Source organism: Solanum pennellii, chromosome 9 (assembly GCF_001406875.1).
Source record: "Solanum pennellii chromosome 9, SPENNV200".
Classification (NCBI taxonomy): domain Eukaryota; kingdom Viridiplantae; phylum Streptophyta; class Magnoliopsida; order Solanales; family Solanaceae; genus Solanum; species Solanum pennellii.
Window position 1 is genome coordinate 29,020,465 of NC_028645.1, and position 247 is coordinate 29,020,711.

At 33.6% G+C, this 247-nt stretch overlaps 1 pseudogene; it reads left to right on the top strand.

Moving 5' to 3' along the window:
- LOC107030078 overlaps window positions 1-247 on the top strand; it is a 55,538-nt pseudogene that overhangs the window by 15,398 nt on the left and 39,893 nt on the right.

A 247-nucleotide genomic window follows, 5' to 3' on the forward strand; every position in this document is an offset into this window, starting at 1 on the left:
TAAGTCTAATTACTTGGGGGGTTAAAAGAGGTAACCTTGAGTTAATTAGTGGGTTATTATTGCAATTTTTATACTTAATTATATGCTAATTAGGGTAAAAGAAAGAGGGTTTGAATAAGAAAAATATAAAGAACAAAGAGAGAGAGAGGATCGAACGAGAAAGAGGAGAAACGAAGAGGAAACAAAGCTTTGGGGAATTTGCTTGCTTGATCAAAATTCTTCGGTGGAGGTAGGTTATGGTTTTTAT